This window comes from Schistocerca piceifrons, chromosome X, assembly GCF_021461385.2.
Source record: "Schistocerca piceifrons isolate TAMUIC-IGC-003096 chromosome X, iqSchPice1.1, whole genome shotgun sequence".
NCBI classification, from domain to species: domain Eukaryota; kingdom Metazoa; phylum Arthropoda; class Insecta; order Orthoptera; family Acrididae; genus Schistocerca; species Schistocerca piceifrons.
Genome location: NC_060149.1, coordinates 336,414,037 through 336,432,045, shown reverse-complemented (window position 1 = coordinate 336,432,045; position 18,009 = coordinate 336,414,037). Strand labels below are relative to the sequence as shown.

General features: G+C 42.0%; 1 protein-coding gene across 1 annotated transcript in view; it reads right to left on the bottom strand.

Annotated features, from left to right (window-relative positions):
• Window positions 1-16,700, bottom strand: part of LOC124723141 (plasma membrane calcium-transporting ATPase 3) — a 720,425-nt gene extending 703,725 nt beyond the window's left edge. Inside the window, exon 1 of the mRNA XM_047248331.1 lies at window positions 16,649-16,700. The gene's annotated coding sequence lies outside the window, so the exon portion shown is untranslated. The remainder of the gene's footprint in view (window positions 1-16,648) is intronic.
• Window positions 16,701-18,009: the final 1,309 nt, after the last annotated feature.

The following is an 18,009-nucleotide window of genomic DNA, read 5'->3' as shown; positions in this document are numbered from 1 at the left end:
GTTACCTTTCGCTTCCAAATCAGTTATTTCGCCTGTGGTGGTTATTCTGGATTCATTTCTCATGAATGGCAAAATTGTGGTCTCCTCGATTCTGTAAAACAGTTTCATCTTAACATATTGAACTTACAATAGACACAAAAGATCCGAATCCTCCTGTAGTTTAAATGACAAATGTTTTGCTTTACCTTAAACCAAGCTTTCCTTCGGTCCCATATTCAAAATTATATAATCTTCCTCTACCTTCAAGAGGGAAATTTCCTCAGTACAAATCATATAGGCTGCAGTGCATCCCGCACCAGCGAAAACAGTAAGCTGTAATGCTCACAGCATGAGCAAAACACATAAACGTCGCTTTTCTAGGACAAGTATTAACGCAGAATAATTTTTCATGCTTTGGCTCAACATCAATCAAGACTACAGAAAGGATCCATATTTCTGTTCCATTCTCCATTTGCTGAAAAACTGCTCGTATTTGACTACCACAATAATATTTCAGGGCCACGTAAATTACACAAACCACAATTCTTCTTTCACTTTGAAGGGAATCAATATACTGACGAAATCCACAGACAGCGCTTTACCTACTCAGCTATAAAGAACAAAAAAAACATATATCATCAATATTAACATATCATCGCATATTGGGAAGCCAATGGTTAAACAGTCGTATTATCGCATCCTGTTTTCAAGATTCTAAACTTACTCATTCTTTTCTCAGAGTTCTCCTATCTTAAAATATTCATACAGCACGCATACTATAGTAAGAGATCCTCATTTATACTGACAGATATAGAATAGTAATAGATAGATAGTAGCACTTAAAGCAGAAATTCGGAAACAAGGCTACTAACAGCTTGTGACCTGGGTTTGCCAGACACATAATACCCACAGATCGAATATACCCCTGAGTTTTGCATTAATTCAACACAGATCTTGCTTCTCTCAGGAGCGACTCTTTTCAATTTACACAAAAAAAACCATAAACAGTATTTCACTTGTTCACAAAGAAACCTTTTATCTTCACATTTGAACCAACCTAAATCCTAATTGCACAAGGAAAGAAAAAAAATTTAAAAATAACACTTCAATCACATAGAAACATCTTTATCATTATTTTTACCAACATATTATTCAAAATGCATACGTCACACATTTAAACTAATCAATTCTTTCTCCTCACCATCCTCTCAACTTCTCACTGTCCTTTCTACTCATTTGCCATGTCGCTCATTTGTTCCGATTGGGCGCTTTCTGCGCTGATCGTTTGTCATTGCCGGTTTTGTTCATTTCCATTTGCTGGATTATGTCTAGGGTTAGCTGGCCGAATTTCATCATGAGGTGCTCCGCCTACACTCCTATTACCACCGCATTCATCGTAGTATCGATTCTGGTTGCCGTACCTGTAGCGTTCACGATCTTGTCCACGTCCTCGATCATTTCTGTTGTTCCACCTGTGTTCGCGACTGTCACCCCAGTTTCTATACGGCCGGTCCCGATTATTGTTACGTTCCCGTCGCGACGACCAGTCACGCCGTTGATTAGTACGACGGCCACGACTGCGATCGCGCTTCTGTGCCCCGTAATAACTTTGTGCCTGAGTAGGCGGGCATTCTGCTGTATTATATTTCAACTCTTGGAGAAGTGTCTTAAACGTTTCCACGTCCTCTTTGCATCGTCTCGCAAGAATGACGTGGCGCAGGTGCATCGGCAATTTGGTGATGCATATCCTAATTAGTTCCGCAGGCCCGAATGGGTCGTATAGAAATTGATTTGCCTGCAGCATGTGATCGAATAGGCGTGCTGGGCTGCCGAAACCAGACTGGTTCAAATTTGGCAGCATAATTATGCCATGCTTGACACTGTCTTGTGCCGCTACCGACCAATAGGCGGACAGAAAGGCTTGTCGAAACTCCCGAGTGGAGTTGCAGTGACGCGCTGCCGACCTCATGCGAATCGCCGGTTCGCCTTCCAAATAGCCACACATATATTCTATCTTATGTGAACTTGCCCAGTCAGGAGGAAGACAGAACTCAAATTGCTCGAGCCATGCTCGTGGATGTATTCCTTTTTGCGAATGTCGGAATATCTCAAACTTTCTCACCGTAAGGAAATGTTTGAAATCAAACCCCCGCATTTCCTCCCAGCGAGGCCCTTGAATGTTTCTATTTTTCTCATGTCTGCCCCTCAAAATACATTTTTCCCTGTCGTAAAAATCTCCCTCGTGGCCGGAGTCCCTCTCTGCACTGTTCGTACGGCTATTTTTAGTGCTATTGGCGAGTTCGGAATCACACGCCATGAGGTTTTCCAGATGCGCCACGCGTTCTTGTAATTCGCCTGTTACAGCTTTGTGCCGCCTGTTCACTTCGAACTGTCCGTTCTAAAATCTAAGAAGCGAACGCACTTCTTCGGTCTCTGCGACCGCTACCGGTGTAGTATTGTTCTCGCTTTCCGTCACCTTCATCGTGCCTACGATGTCCGCTAATGCTGCAATCTTATCATGTATTTGTCTGTTGTCCTCCGCCCTAGTCTGCTTCAATTGTTCTACTTGCTGTTCGAGTGCGTGAATCGCTTGACTGTTGTCCGCTGCTGTGTTGCTAGCGGACGTGGGACAATGCGTTTTCGCCTCCTGGACCCTCGAGAGTACCTGCTGGTGTTCTCTTTGGCGCTCTTCTCTCAGCGCTTGGAAATTCCTAAGTCCCTGTTCTTCGCTCTCTTTCGATTCTGCATCGCGACTCCGCTTGCCCTGTTCTAAGTCTTGCAGACAGTCATAGATTTGTTCAAATGTACGGCCTACTTCTTTCATGATATCACTTTTTATTTCACTTGCCAGATTGTTTATTCTTTGTGAGATATCATCGGACACTCTCTGCATCGACTTGTCGACTTTATTTGTCTGCTGGATTAGTTTTTCGTCTATTTGTTCGCCTAGCTCGCGGATCGATTTTTCAGATTTCTGCGCCATTTGTTCGCCTAGCTCTCGGATCGATTTTTCGGATGATTCTTTTTGTTCTCGGAACGATTTTTCTGATTTCTGCGTCATTTGATGGCCTAGCTCTCGGATCGATTTTTCAGATTTCTGTGTCATTTGTTCGCCTAGCTCACGGATAGATTTTTCAGATTTCTCTGCGTTTTCTTTATTTTGTTGCAATAAGGCTTTCATGAGTTCTGCCAAATCAATTTGGTTAGTAGGAGGCAAATTAATTTCTGGCTCTGCTGTGAGCCCGTTCGACCTGTTTTGCATTTCCTCTGAAGTATTCCCCAATGCATTTTCGGAACCGTCCGATGCGTTAATATTCGAAATCAAATTATCCCCTTGGTCCATGATGCTTAAGTTGTTGGACCGCCTACTTTTAGCTTGGTTACGTGTCTGCATTAGTTCAATTTATACCCGGTACGCAACACACTAATCAGAATAAATGTATCCCCCAAAAATTACGACACTCACACGAAAGGTACCCAACGTAGTACGCACTTTTTCACACGCAAAACAAATTTATATCTTTGAGCGAAGTCAGTGCAATTTACAGGCGAGAAGAAAAACACATACATATAAAACACACAGATATAGAAAACAAAACAAGACAAATAACACAATGCCGCTCAACAATGCCGTGAATCTTTTGAAAGTCTGCTCAGAAACAATGCAGAAGTAGTTTGAGCGCTGCAGGGGGAAAAAAATTAAGATTATACAACGCTCGCAGTCTAACGTTTCAGAGATTCCAGAGTCTAGCGGAATCACAGAACAGGGTCGCCATGTGTAATGTTGTTGCTTAATTTGAGGTGTAAGCGGTGCTGATATTCAAGATAGTAAAAGCGGGTTAAAAGCTGTGGGCTGTCTGGGGAAGTTAACCTTGCATTACTGCGCAACTGTTTCACCAGGTATCCAGTCTAGCTTACCAAATTCCCAACCAGACTAACATTAATTATAATCTTTTAATAGCCATATGACAACCGGTGATATATATATATATATATATATAAAAGAAAATTTAAATAAAAAGAAATAAATCAGTTTATATTTGGACATTTATTTTAACATTTAAAATTTCAGCATATTGAACTTGATTCATAACTGGTGCCTTGTTTAGGATTGTGAAAATGTGAGTTTCTAATCTTACGGAACACATCAAATATGGAGCCAAGATTGGGAGACTGCATACAACACTGCATTCATAAAATAACACACGAAGAACGTTGAAACATATGCAAGAGGAAATTAACCACAACCAACCGATTCAATTTTCACCCAAAGAAGTTACGTTCGTAGCACAATCCTGTCCGTCATGTAATTACCACACACTGGTATACTAAATTCATACTAACTCTCTGTGAAATCTTCCCAAAAAGAATAGCTGAGGGCTACTTTGATGATTACACCACATGCTACACGTGGTCAACTTGGTTTACACAAAGCGTGTAACTCCACAATAATTTTGATAATTAAAATAAATTAGATCGAATAGCAATTTACAAAAGAAAAACCTCGAACTGGTTACTATCGTCTTACTATTGACCTGATGGGTCAAACAATTGTATAAGCACGTGGTACTGGTCTCACAAAGTACACCCCACGTGGGTTGAACATAAAGGAAAGTTGCTATATTGAAAAATATTGTCAAGACGAGACTTTATAATCTCACGCACATTCGCATTGAAGATTGATGATGCTAGTTAGAGTTACTGATCAACACGTGGTTCCACTTTACTCACAAAGTAGTGACAAAGCAACTACCGGAATATATTCTGAACTTCACACTCGAATTACACTGCGTTGCAATTTAAGATAACATTAGATATTTTAGAGCTAAACCGGAAATAAAGGTGATTAAATTTTCAGTTAGGCTGAACTTACGAAATCCATTGTCATACGGACTTAGCAGACACGCGCTTAGCCAGAGATCTTACCACTTCAGACACTCGCCGCGGACAGACTGACGTGGTCCCTTCCTGAGGGTGGCTCACAAATACAAGCGGAAGTGGCCAGAGAGGCAGCTTCCTATACCAACATGACAAGGGACGGACAGGACCATACTAAGAATAGAAACCTCTCTACTTTTAGAAAGCGTAGCTACCTGTTCCGACGTTGGTCCTACTGTTCTCTAGCAGACAGGCTTGTCTGCTACCCTCAAGCATGCAACTACACTCCTGGAAATTGAAATAAGAACACCGTGAATTCATTGTCCCAGGAAGGGCAAACTTTATTGACACATTCCTGGGGTCAAATACATCACATGATCACACTGACAGAACCACAGGCACATAGACACAGGCAACAGAGCATGCACAATGTCGGCACTAGTACAGTGTATATCCACCTTTCGCAGCAATGCAGGCTGCTATTCTCCCATGGAGACGATCGTAGAGATGCTGGATGTAGTCCTGTGGAACGGCTTGCCATGCAATTTCCACCTGGCGTCTCAGTTGGACCAGCGTTCGTGCTGGACGTGCAGACCGCGTGAGACGACGCTTCATCCAGTCCCAAACATGCTCAATGGGGGACAGATCCGGAGATCTTGCTGGCCAGGGTAGTTGACTTACACCTTCTAGAGCACGTTGGGTGGCACGGGATACATAAGGACGTGCATTGTCCTGTTGGAACAGCAAGTTCCCTTGCTGGTCTAGGAATGGTAGAACGATGGGTTCGATGACGGTTTGGATGTACCGTGCACTATTCAGTGTCCCCTCAACGATCACCAGTGGTGTACAGCCAGTGTAGGAGATCGCTCCCCACACCATGATGCCGGGTGTTGGCCCTGTGTGCCTCGGTCGTATGCAGTCCTGATTGTGGCGCTCACCTGCACGGCGCCAAACACGCATACGACCATCATTGGCACCAAGGCAGAAGCGACTCTCATCGCTGAAGACGACACGTCTCCATTCGTCCCTCCATTCACGCCTGTCGCGACACCACTGGAGGCGGGCTGCACGATGTTGGGGCGTGAGCGGAAGACGGCCTAACGGTGCGCGGGACCGTAGCCCAGCTTCATGGAGACGGTTGCGAATGATCCTCGCCGATATCCCAGGAGCAACAGTGTCCCTAATTTGCTGGGAAGTGGCGGTGCGGTCCCCTACGGCACTGCGTAGGATCCTACGGTCTTGGCGTGCATCCGTGCGTCGCTGCGGTCCGGTCCCAGGTCGACGGGCACGTGCACCTTCCGCCGACCACTGGCGACAACATCGATGTACTGTGGAGACCTCACGCCCCACGTGTTGAGCAATTCGGCGGTACGTCCACCCGGCCTCCCGCATGCCCACTATACGCCCTCGCTTAAAGCCCGTCAACTGCACATACGGTTCACGTCCACGCTGTCGCGGCATGCTACCAGTGTTAAAGACTGCGATGGAGCTCCGTATGCCACGGCAAACTGGCTGACACTGACGGCGGCGGTGCACAAATGCTGCGCAGCTAGCGCCATTCGACGGCCAACACCGCGGTTCCTGGTGTGTCCGCTGTGCCGTGCGTGTGATCATTGTTTGTACAGCCCTCTCGCAGTGTCCGGAGCAAGTATGGTGGGTGTGACACACCGGTGTCAATGTGTTCTTTTTTCCATTTCCAGGAGTGTAGAAATACATTTGCTCATTCATCCTCTCACATAGAAGGGAAGGGGGATGACAGTATCTCTCTTATATACAGTATAGGCTGCCAGTCTTGCTTGCGAGATGAAAGCAGCGCTCACCATTTGCAGCATAATCGACAGGACCTATTGCAGTGCTTTGGTACAGAGCCGAGTGGAGGATCTGAATCAGAGGCTCAGATGCTTCTGCGACAGTGTAGGCTGCAGATTTCTCGATTTACGCCAAAAGGTGGTAGGGTTTCGGGTTCCACTGAATAGGTCAGGAGTAAACTACACGCAAGAAGGGCTACACGGGAAACAGGGGCGGTGTGGCGTGGAGGGTGGTTATTTAGGTTTTGGGTCGCGGAGGAATACAAAAAGGGTTTCAGTCTTAATGGGTGCAGGTCGAACATAGGAAGAAGGTAGATAAAGGAACCATCTGTATAACAATTGTAAATTGTCGTAGCTGTGTTGGGAAAGTACCAGAGCTCCAAGCGCTAATAGAAAGCACTGATGCTCAAATCGTTATGGTCACTGAAAGCTGGCTAAAGCCGCAGATAAGTTCAGCCGAAATCTTTGTGAAGGACCTTACGGTGTTCTTATAGGATAAGCTAAATACATTTGGCTGTGGCGTGTTTGTTGCTGTTAGAACTAGTTTATCTCGTAGCGAAATTGAAGTAGATAGCTCCTGTGAGTTAGTATATGCAGAGGTCATTCTCGGGGACCCGAATAAAATAAGAATTGGATGCTTTTACCGACCTCACAACTCAGATGAAAAATGGTTCAAATGCATCTGAGCACTATGGAACTTAACATCTGAGGTCAACAGTCCCCTTGAACTTAGAACTACTTCAACCCAACTAACCTAAGGACATCACACACATCCATGCCCGAGGCAGGATTCGAACCTGCGACCGTAGCGGTCGCGCGGATCCAGACTGAAGCGCCTAGAACCGCTCGGCCACCCCGCCCGGCAACTGAGATGAAACATTTGCTGAAAGGTTCCAAGAAAACTTGAGTTTAATTTCAAACACGCACCTGATTCATACAATTATATTTGGTGGAGACTTTAATTTACCCTCTACACGTTGGCGAAAAAACATGTGTAAATCCGGAAGTAGGCATAAAACATCATGCGAAATTGTGCTAAACGCATTCTCTGAAAATTATTTGAAGCAGTTAGTTCATGAGCCCATGCGAATAGCAAACAGGATATTTCAGTGCCTGTGCTGTTCTGATTACGATGCTAAGTTCCTTTGGATATGCATGCCTGGCCCAAGGAAGGTATGGTTGACGACATATGGTTTTGAGTCTAGCCGTGAGTCGTGCACGGGTAGTCAAATTGTAAGGCGACCGCCCACGATAAGCGGGAAATCCGGGTTCGAGTCCCGTCCGGCACAAATTTTCAATATAGTCATTCCATTCTACAGCTCATGTTTGTCCTTATTCGCAATTTCGAATTCATTTAACGAATTGTAAAAGACTGTGAAAACACACTTGTCCTCTTAACAAAAAATAATCCTGAGCTACTAACGAACATCAAAACGAATACAGAGATTAGTGAACACAGAGTTGTCGTAGCGAGACTGAATATTGTAACCCTCAAATCCTCCAAAAGTAAACGAAAAATACCTATTCAAAAAAGCAGGTAAAATTTCACTTGAGTCCTTCCTGAGAGGCAATCTTCACTCTTTCCAAATTAACAATGTAAGTGCAGACCACATGTGGCTTGAACTCAAAGAAATAGTATCGACAGCAATTGAGATATTTATACCAAATAAATTAAACGATCGCCCTTGGTACACAAAACGGGTCAGAACACTGTTGCAGAAATAACGAAAAAAGCATGCCAAATTCAAACGAACGCAAAATCGCCAAGGTTGGCGATCTTTTGCAGAAGCTCGAAATTTAGCGCGGACATCAATGTGAGATGTTTATAGTAGTTTCCACAACGAAACTTTATCTCTAAACCTGGCAGAAAATCCAAAGAGATTCCGGTCGTATGAAAATTATACTAGTGACAAGACACAATGAACGCCTTATCTGTACAATAGCAATGGAAATACTATTGACGACAGTGCTGCGAAAGCAGAGTTACTGAACACACGGCCGAGCGGTTCTAGGCACTTCAGTTCGGAACCGCTCTGCTGCTACGGTCGCAGGTTCGAACGCTGCCTCGGGCATGGATGTGTGTGATTTCCTTAGGTTAGTTAGTTTTAAGTAGTTCTAAGTCTAGGGGACTGATGACCTCAGATGTTAAGTCCCATAGTGCTTATAGCCATTTGAACCATTTTTTAACTAAACACAGTCTTTCGAAATGCCTTCACCAAAGAAGACGAAATAAATATTCCATATTTCGGATCAAGAACAGCTGCCAACATGAGTAACTTAGATGTAGATACCCTTGGAGTAGTTAAGAAACTTAAATCACTTAATAAAAGCAAGTTTTCTGGTCCAGACTGTACGTCAATTAGATACCTTTCAGAGTATGCTGATGCAATAGCTCCATATTTAACAATCATATACTACCGCTCGCTCGGCGAAAGATCCTTACCCAAAGACTGGAAAGTTGCAGAGAGATAGTAGGATCAATCGACTAAATTAAAGTGCCATATAATTAACGTCGATATGCAGCAAGATTCTGGAACATATATTGTGTTCGAACAATATCAATTACCTCGAAGAGAGCGGTCTATTGAAACACAGTCAACACAGATTTAGAAAAATCGTTCTTGTGAAACACAATAGCTCTTTACATACACGAAGTCTTGAGTGCCATTGACAAGGGATTTCAAACTGATTCCGTGTTTCTAGATTTCCAAAAGGCTTTTGACACTGTACCACACAATCGGCTTGTAGGGAAACTCCCTGCTTACGGAAATCGTCTCAGTTACGTGACTGCATTTGTGATTTCCTTTCGGAGAGGTCACAGTTCGTTGTAACTGACGGAGAGTCATCTAGTTGAACAGAAGTGATTTCTGGCGTTCCCCAAGGTAGTTTTATAGTAACTCTGCTGTTCCATATCTATACAAACGATTTAGCAGACAATCTGAGCAGCCGTCTAAGGTTGTTTGTAGTTGATGCTGTCGTTTGTTTATCGTCTAGTAAACTCATCAGATCATAACAAATTGCAAAACGATTTAGACAAGATATCTGAATGGTGCGAACATTGGTAGTTGACCCTCAATAATGGAAAATGTGAGGTAATGCACATGAGTGCTAAAAGGAATGAATTAAACTTGGGTTACGCGATACATGAGTCTAACCCAAAAGGTCGTAAATTCAGCTAAATACCTAGGAATTACAATTACGAACAATTTAAACTGGAAAAAACGCATAGAAGATGTTGTGGGAAGGCAAACCAAAGACTGCGTTTTTTTGGCAGAACACTTAGAAAATGTAGCAGATCCACTGAAGAGACTGCCTGCTAAACTAAGCTTGTCCGTCCTCTTTTGGAGCACTGCTGCGCGGTCTGGGTCCTTACCAGATAGGATTAACGGAGTATATCGAGAAAGTTCATTGAAGAGCAGCACATTTTGTATTATCACGAAATAAGGGAGAGAGAGTCACAAACATGATGATTTCGGATGGACACAATTAAAGCAAAGGCTTTTTTCCTTGGGGCCGAATCTTCTCACGAAATTTGAATCATCTCATGTAATTACAATCGCCAACTTTCTCGTCCGAATGCAAAACTATTTTGTTGACGCCGACCTACATAGAGAGATACGAAAATAAGGGAAATCAGAGCGCGCACGGAAAGATATAGGTATTCGTTTTTCCCGCGCGCAGTTCGAGAGCGGACTAATAGAGAATTATTGTGAAAGTGGTTCGATGAACCCTCCGGCATTCACTTAAGTGTGATTTACAGAGTATCGATGCAGATGTAGAACACTGGTATGTCTCGATGTGTTAAGTTCCAAATGGTTCCAGGCAGGAAGGAAAATTAAAGTCCCGACTTCCACACCTTCGTTTCTAGATCCAATCGGATTCGAACCGATTGTCGCGAGAGTTTTTATACCTAATGTGCGAGTGTGTACAAAACAATAATGGCTCAGTATTCCAAATCCCACCTTAGACTGTGAATTCCGTTTACCAGGCTGGGTGCACTGCTTCACTGGTCGCAAGAAAGTGAAGTCATACAATCTCCGAAGTAACTGCGATTTTCATACCAGTCTTTGGTTTGATTACTTCTGAAGCATTCATTCACAGCTAAACATTTTATTGCAATGACAACAAGGACATTATTGTCGGGCTACTGAATTAAGTTGCTGATGTTGTTCATTGCGTCATAAATAAAGAAGTTTCAGAAATAGAATGTACTGCAGGATTTTTTTCATACCTGCTTTATCCCAACACTGTAAAGTCTACGCCTGATGACTGTTTACTCATACTGGATCTGGTACTTGTTTCAGTGAATAGAAACCACAACCTCATCTTACAAGGGGAGGCCGCCAATTGTGAAATTCAGAGTCGATTCATACTGCGCATAATAAAAGCTCATAGCCAGAGGTGTAATGTGGCAAAGCACCAAGATGCACTTCTCAGCCATTGTCGAGAAAATCGACAGTTAAAAGAAACCGTTACAGTGAACTACTCTCTACGATTAATAATTTTCTATAGCGTCGTGGCGCAACGGTAAGCGGTCGGGTTCGTAACCCGAAGGTCGCCGGATCGAATCTCGCACCGTGCAACTTTTTTTTTATTTGTTTTTTGTAATTCAAATGTATAGATCATACGTACAAAAGAAAGAATTTCACTTTCTGATCGACTCTTGGGATGGGCAAACGCACCCTGCGTTATACAATGAGATGTTCCAGGACGATAAGAAGTTACCAACGTGCACTATAAAAGTCATTCCTCCAAAGAGCACTCCTCTCGTCCAACCGTGTGACGTGTATTTTTACCGACAGGTGAAAAATTTGATCAAGAGCCTTCAAAATTGTGCTTTTTTAATCGAGCGAAACCGTTACATCAACTCCAGAGACGATTGTATAAAAATCCAATCCATCGTCCCCCACCAATTGTCTTCTCCGTTTTTTGCCGATATGATGCGATACGCGTGGTATGCATCAAACCTGACGAACGATAGAACAATTTTTCAGAATGTCAATCAGGTGTGTTTCCCAACAGATAATTTAAAAAACAATTGTTCTTGTAAAAACGCATCGTTTATCAGATGTGCTCTATCTCGTGCTGTTTTCTGCTCGACATGTTTCTATGATAACTATCACTCCGGTTCGTGCGATACTCCAGCTACTTCTGAATTGTTAATTATGTGCGAGTGTATACAGAACTTTTCAATAAATTGTATCCACTTGAATATTATTTGTGATATTGTGTTTTATTTCAAGTATTATTTTCCCACGACAAACGACTTTCAACAACTTATTATATGCATAATTGTTGCAACTTATTGCCGGGAATTATATATATATATATATATATATATATATATATATATATGTGTGTGTGTGTGTGTGTACGTATGAATTACAAAAAACAAATAATAAAAAAAAGTTGCATGGCGCGAGATTCGATCCGGCGACCTTCGAGTTACAAACCCGACCGCTTACCGTTGCGCCACGACGCTGTAGAAAATTATCAATCGTAGAGAGTATTTCACCGCAACGGTTTCTTTTAACTGTCGATTTTCTCGACAACGGCTGAGAAGTGCATCTTGGTGCTTTGCCACATTACACCTCTGGCCATGAGCTTTTATTATGCGCAGTATGAATCGAATCTGAATTTCACAGTTGGCGGCCTCCCCTTGTTAGTCAAAGGGTAGCATTCGTGTGTGTCGTATGTCTGCGACAGATAAAAACTCTCTTGCGTGAAATTTCATGTCTTAGCTTTTTGCATGTGTCTGTATGTGTTTATTTGCGTGCGTGCGTGTACGCTTCTGAGAACTAGATGGGGAACCAGTGTCTAACTTCTCGTAAAAGCAATTGGGAAGCTGCCAATAATTATTGAAATAAAAACTTCTTAATATAAAAGGTTTTTAAAACGGACAAAAAGTGTAAAATAGTTTCTCATATCCTCGTACAGATTCCTAAACCTATACAGAGGTACCTGAAAATTTATTCTTTAACATTTTTATTAGCAATGAAAATACTTGTAGAATTTAAAACGAAAAACTTGGGGTGCATGCAATAGATAACAGTAAGGAGGCGAAATATTTATGCAACAGTTATGTATTTCATGCACCCCGCGCCACGTTCTTCTTTTTAAACTCTACAAAGATTTTCATACCTATCAAAAATTCACAGGCACAGATTTTCAGGACTATCTGTGTAGGGTCAGGAATCTGTATGGGGCTAGGAGAAATTATTTTATACTTTTTAGTCCGTTTTCAAAACGTGTTATATGAAAAGTTTTATATTTAAATAACCATTTTCTACTTTTTAGTCTTGTGTGTTTCGAATTTTTCCATCGATTTCAAACATTTTGATGAGATTACAACAGAGGCAATTTTTAAATTACGGGGTTATTTCAGTTTCTCTTCACCTGAGTCAACCAGTTAAATTGCTTCCTCCTACGATTATCTCAGGAAAATACCTCGAAGGTAAAAATGAGAGAGAATCGAGCTCACTTGGGAAGTTACCACTAACCGTTCTTTCCACAAAACATTCGCAAGTGGAACACGAGAAGGGGAAAATAGCAGTCGTATACGAAGCACCCTCAGCCACGCACCAGAAAAGAAAGCGTATTAATACTGCATTATCACACAGTTCTGAGCTATGTTGAAAGTTTCAATTCTTTAGCTCACTGGGAAATGATAGCAGTGAACGAAGTACCCTCCGCCACACACCGGACAAGTAAGTGAGTTAATACTGTATTGTCATCCAGTTATAAGCTATGTTGAAAATTTCAAGCCTATGGCTAATTGGGAATTTAGTTTAAAATCAATTTCAAAACTTGTACCGAACGAACCGACAGGAGAATGATTTAATAAAAACGTGTTAAAAAAACCACGTTTCGAAACCTACCTAGCAAGGCATAATGCTGTATGCACAGGTGAGTAGCGTCGATGAAATTAAAATCCGATTACTATTTAACTAACGATAAAACTGCTATCGGCTAACTAAATTTTCTCTGTGACGGTATAAGAGTCAAAAGCATAAAACAGCTGCAACTCCATGCACATTAAAAATCTCCCTCCCTCTCCCTCTCCATCTCCCTCCCTCTCTCTCTCTCTCTCTCTCTCTCTCTCTCTCTCTCTTACACACACACACACACACACACACACACACACACACACACACATACGCATACACCCGCACACACATTAATATAAGTTTTTTACCAATAAATTTAGTATTTTTTCATATTTATTTGTTATTTTTTCGTGTATTTAAGTCGAATGAATCAACGGAGATAGCAATTTCCAGCGTTAATAAACAAGCTAATCTGAGGGAGAGGGAAATTAGTGCATGATCTGAGCAAAAAAAAAAAAAGTCGGTGGCACACTAGTAAGAGTTGCATAACGAGTCATCAGGGCAGAGAACGTTGCGCTATATTTTTTTAGGAGGCTGTGAACTACACTGAAATGCTATGGTCAGTCTTATTTCCAGCACGAAGTTTAACATGTGAGTAATTTGTGTTGTCTGGTGGCGAGCAGTGATTGAGACGCTGGAGAAGTCCTCAGGAGGAGCGAGATTCAGATCTAAGTATGGTTGTACAGATTTAGGTTGTCCATGGTCTCCATGAGAATATTAAAGTGAGTGTCAATTAGGTAACTTTGAAAAGAACGTGGCTGATTTCCTACCGCATTCTCCCGCAGCTTGTGGCATCATTTAATGACCACGCCATTGACAAATGTTAAACGCTAAGCTTCCTTCATTTTTTCTGATGTCTCCCTGACTGTGGTGAGTGTTTGTGCAGTACAGTATAGTAATGTGGCTACGTTAGTATGGACGATTACGTAAATTAATAGAAGAGAGTGTATAAAACCGGATGCACGTATGTTTCAACTAACAGGTAGCACCAACAGGGCCGCCATGCTTAACGTCACCAAATGATGGACGGGCTATCAATACCGTCACAAGACCTTATTCCGTGACACTCGGCAGCTTCTAATCAAACTGCCTGCCTACACAGCATCGTTACAATTGTGTGACACGGTTCCCGATTTCCTGTCAGAAAGGTCACAGTTCGCAGTAACTGCGGAAAGCCAACGAGTGAAACATAACTGACATCTGTCGTTCCCCAAAGAAGTGTTTATATAAACGATTTAAGAGATATTCCGAGCATCCCTCTTGTGTTTTTTTGCAGATGACGCTGTCTCTTACCGCCTAGTAATGTTATCAGAAGATCGAAACCAATTGCAAAATGATTTATACAAGACATCTGTATGGTGCAAAAAGTGGCAATTGACTGTAAACAATAAAAATTGTGCGATCCACCACATGAATACCAAAAGAAATCCGTTATATTTCGGTTACACGATGAGTTACAGAAATTTGAAGGATTACAGTTACGAACAACTTAAATTGGAACTATCATATGGAACATGTAGAGGGGAAAACGAACCAAAGAGTGCGTTGTATCTGGAGAACACCTGAAAGCTACAAGAAACTTACTAGAGAGACAGCCTACACTACGCTTAAAACTATTATTTAAGTTGAGAAAAATCCTTTATTTGTTCTGACTAGTTTCGAACATGTCGTCCATTATCAAACAATCGCCTTCAAAGCAAATATTGGCACGTAATGCAACCACTACATTTGCAAATCCGTCTTCTTCTGGAGTACTGACGCACGGTATGGGACCCTTACCAGAAGGGACTGACGGAGGGCATCGAAAAAGTTCAAAGAAGGGCATCTCGTTTTGTATTATCCAGAAATAGTCGAGCAAGTGTCACGGATATGATACGCGAGATGGGAAAGCAATCATTGGAACAAAAGCGTTTCTGGTTGCGGTGGGATCTTTTCACGTTTTTTCAGTCACCAACTTTGTTCTCCGAATGCGAGATATTTGGTCGACTCCCAGCTACATAGGGAAAAATGACTATCGTGATAAAATAAAAGAAATCGGAGCTCGGACGCAAAGACTTAGGCGTTCGTTTTTCCTAAGCGCTATTCAAGAGTGGAACGGCAGGAAAATGGTCTGAAAATGATTTTGTGGTCCCTCTGCCATTGCACTTAAGTGTGAACTGCAGACTAGAAATTTGGAAATTTGTGATTAGTTCTATGGGGCCAAACTGCTGAGGTCATCGGTCCCTAAGCTTACATGCTACTTAATCTAACTTAAACTAATTTACGCTAAGGACAACACACACACACACACACACCCATGCCCGAGGGATGACTCGAACGTCCGACGGGGGGAGCCGCGCGAACAGTGGCAAGGCGCCTAAAACTGCAAGGCTATCCCGCGCGAGTGCAGAGTAGCCATGTATGTATAGACGCATGTTAGGAATGGAATGTAACGACAAGGACATCAATGCATAGTCTAAAGATGACTAACCTTAGTTACTACTGTTAATTTGTTAATCCTGTAGCCCTGTACACTTTTTTTTTTAAATTTATTGGCTATCGGAACGTGCCCATACAGCCATATCAACACTGGAAATGTTATATGACAGATTGCAGCTTGTTTTGACAATTCAAAGTAGACTTTAATTCGAACCCTGTGACGAAATTACAAAGGCTTAACAAAGGACTGAATCTGACATACAAAAAGTTTTACGACAGCAATATACTGAAACGAGTAAACAAGACGAACGTGTAACAGAGGGTACGTAGAGGTACTAAGCTCTAAAAAACGTATTGGTAACAGAATATGAAATGATAAATTGCCGTTGGTACACATTTGGGATATTGCCAATTTAATTCATATTAATGACTGTATATCTAAACTAATAATAAAATTTTCTTTTGTCCGTCCTACATGAACTGTTCCAGAAGTTACGGATAGAGAATTGAATATTTGTCCCTGCCAACATTGGCGGTGAATATTCTCTGTACCACCAGACATCAAACCGAATAGCCTACTAATCCCCTCTGCTATGGAGTCGAGTAATGTACGAGTATAGAAAATCTGATTTGCTACTAAATATTGATTTATCAAATCGGAAAAATTCTTTCACTTACCTCAGAGGACTAGCGTGTTGGCTACAGCTTCAACATTCTGCACGGAATGCCTGCAACAGAGATTTCAGTTTGAGACTAATAAGGAATTTGGGCAGTGGGCACAGATGTTTTATAACAGAAATTTTTGCGTGCGGAAGTAACAGAATTGGAAGTGTAAAGGATTCGTGTAACTGAGCTGGAGACGAACTGTTTGGGTGCTCTCATTACATCTACGCCTGCATCTACATGACTGCTCTGCAATTCACATTTAAGCGCCTGGCAGTGGGTACATCGAACCATTTTCAGCGTACGCGAAAAACGCACACTTAAATCTTTCCGTGCGTGATCTGATTTCTTGTAGTTTATTACAGTTATCATTTCTCCCCATGTAGGTGGGGTCAACAAAATATTAACCCACTCGGAGCGGAAAGCTGGAGACTGAAATTTCATGAAAAGCTCGCCGCAACAAGTAACGCCTTTTTTGTAATGATTTCCACCACAATTCGCGTATCATAGCCGTGACACTCTCTCCCCTATTTCACCATAATACAAAACGAGCTGTCTTTCTTTGAAACTTTCCGATGTCCCTCTTCAATCCTATGTTGTAAGGATTGCATGCTGTACATCTGTACTCTTAGTAGAGAACGCACAAGTGTAGGGTAGGCAGTCTCTTTAGTGTATTTGCTGAATCTTCTAAGAGTTCTGTCAATAAAACGCAGTCTCTGGCTAGACTTCCCCACAAAATTATCTATGTGATCGTTCCAGTTGATTCGACAGCTTTTAGATTTGTGTGAATTATCGTGTAACAGAAATTTAACGAGATCCTTTTAGTACTCACATCGATGACCTCACACTTTTCATTATCTAGGGTCAACTGCCACTTTTCGCACAATACGGATATTTAATCTAAATCACTTTTCAGTTGGTTTTGATCGTCTGATGACTTTACTGGACGGTAAATGACAGAGTAATCTGCAAACAGCTGCTCGGAATTTCTCCTAAATCGTTTGTATAACACCTCATTGGGGAAAGAGGGAACAGCACATATTACTTTTGTTTCACTCGATGACTTTCCGTTAGTTACTACGAATTATGACGTTTCTGGCAGGAAATCAAAGATACAGTCTTTAATAGGTAGTGTGCGACATACACTGACTACGTTCCTGGACCTTCGTTGCATTACAACGCACTGATAGGTGTGCTTGTGTGTGTGAGAGAGAGAGTGAGTGAGTGTGTATGTGTTGTGGTTTATAGAACTTATCACTAGAATCCACAAGAAAGGAAACAAATACCACCAATAATTCAAATAATCTGTGTTCAAGCACAAATGACGCTCGAGCAGAAATTATTTAATATACTGTACATTTCATGCTTATGAACAT